This window comes from Babylonia areolata, chromosome 28 (assembly GCF_041734735.1).
Source record: "Babylonia areolata isolate BAREFJ2019XMU chromosome 28, ASM4173473v1, whole genome shotgun sequence".
NCBI lineage: Eukaryota > Metazoa > Mollusca > Gastropoda > Neogastropoda > Buccinidae > Babylonia > Babylonia areolata.
In genome coordinates this window covers 20,248,785-20,251,263 of record NC_134903.1, presented here as the reverse complement: position 1 = coordinate 20,251,263, position 2,479 = coordinate 20,248,785, and positions in this window count along the sequence as shown.

The window sequence follows — 2,479 nt, the reverse complement described above, 5'->3', positions numbered from 1 at the left end:
CCTCCCTCTCTCTTGCACAACTAAACTCAATCTACACAGAAGAAAAACAGTACAGAGGACACAAACACAAATAAATCAAAGTCTTGCAAACCAACCTGTTATTTTTTCAGTCTGCTTTTAAGTGTTAACACTACAGTGGTCACAGTGAACACACCCTTACCTTAGTCAGTCTGAAGAAAGCACAGGGAAGATACTTTCACCAGCGTTCAAGGCAGACAACAGTTTCCAGAGACGAGAGTGGGCATTTTAAACGTTTGGGTTTTCTGATATCGTCTATGGTCTGGGGGTGGGGTGGGGCTGGATGTTGACCTCGACACACCCGACCTTAGAATAGATAGGAGATGGGCGTTTCTTTTGTGGTGATCGTTCTTTGGTATTTTATTTTGATTCTATCTCTCTGTCTCTCTCTGTCTCGCTCTCTCTCCCTCCCACCCTTTCTCTCTTTTTCTATGTATGGTATATATGTATGTATGTGTGTATGTATGTGTGTGTGTGTGTGTGTGTGTGTGTGTGTGTGTGTGTTTGTGTGTGTGTGTGTGTGTTGACTCACATATTTACCTAGATATCATAATATTCAAACGGAAGATTTTTCAAAGAAAGAAATCAGCATAAAAAGGCACAGAAATCAAAGGTGTGAACGTTGATGGGTATGAAAATGTCGATATCCTTGAAAAATTATGTCTACAACATATTCTTTAAAAAAAACATGTCTTCCATTTTGTAATGAAATGTCAGTTAACTCTTTATTGCTGAAGAAATAGGACCTACCTATATTCAGAGGAAGGATTCACTCTGCAAGTCTTTTCTTCTTCTTCTTTTTTTTTAATTTATTTTTTTAAATATTATTTACAGGAAAGTAAATTCCTTTGAATTCAGGTGAATTCATCTAGATGTCACTGAAACTATCCCTAAGATTAATGTAAAAACAGTAACAACAGTATCATTCATTGTGTTCTGTTTCTAGCTGAAGTTATTCTATCAGTTCAGATGTTGAATATGATGTATCTTCCATAATCAAATATGGGTGAGAGAGAATTAACTTCAAATTGCATGCACGTGCGCTCATGCGCGCGTGCGTGCGTCCGTGTGTGTGTGTGTGTGTGTGTGTGTGTGTGTGTGTGTGTGTGTGCATGTGTGTGTGTGTGTGTGTGTGTGTGTGTGTGTGTGTGCGTGAGAGAGAGATAGAGAGAGAGTTTGATACTTTGACTCTTACTGTCATTAGCTTAACAGCCCATGTGACAGGGGGGATACAGGGGAGGTTACGGTGTCGTTTTATCCAATCACCTGAAAAAAAGTAAAAACAAAACAAAAACAATAATGCACCAAACAGTACGAAGATAATATTATATACAAACAACAATCAAGAAATTACACAAAGACATCATCATCAGATTCACCATCCAAATACCAGTTCTATCTGTTTACATTTTATCCTTGAGGATAATTATTTGGGAAACCATTAATGTTTGCACATACTTTGTAAGAACAGGCGTTTTGATTATTAAATTCATTTTCTTCTTCAAAACATTTACTGCCTCTGAGACGTATTTTGCAACTGAGAGAATAACATTTTCTTCTTTTAATGTTAAAACACTGACCAGGTATTAAGAGAGAGAGAGAGGGGTGGAGGGGGGGGGGCGGGGGGGGGGGAGGAGGGCGGGGGGGGGGGGGGGGGGGGGGGGGGGAGGGGGTTGTGCATCCATATGAACAGCTGACCACAGAAGATAAAATTACTGCTGTGACAGATAAGACACCAACACAACGTCACGTGCAGAGGGCGTGGCCTCATTTCCGAGGGCGTCGTCTCGTTGTGTACTTTCTCTGGAGTCTGTATAAAATGGACAATGGTCAGTGACAGTGAGCAACAGTTCTCTGTCACTGTGACAACGAAGATCAGGTAAGAAACTTTGTTGGGTTTGAGTTCTTTGTATTGTTTCATGCTTTTGCTATACTTATCATTCTTCTCATTTCTTCTTGTTGACAAAGAGGGTTTTAATGTTCTGATTCTTCTTTCTTTCTTCTTTCTATTCTTCTTCTGGTTCTCAGTCCCCCTTTCTCCCTTTCTTAGTACCTTTCTGTCTGTCCGTTTCACCATCTCTGTTGCACTGCATGTTTGTCCATTTTCTGTCTGTCTGTCTGTCTCCCGAGGTGGGTGGAAGCCTGAGTGGTGTATCACTGTGTGGGGGCAATTCCATACAAGATACACACATCTGCTGAGACACTGGAACCACTGCTCTGGGATAAAATGGGAAAGGCACACAAAACGAACATCTGCAGTAAGTGCTCCGAGTGTATATACCAGTCACATTAATGTGCTGCTCTAAACTGAGAATAGCCAACAGCAGTTGTGACAATACAAACTGCGAGCAGCATTTCACGTTTGGTGTTTTAGGTACAAAAGGCCCTAAACCCACTTAAATACTTCTTCAGTGGACGGAATATGCATGATGAAAACCAGAGTAGAACAGAAAGTATGAAT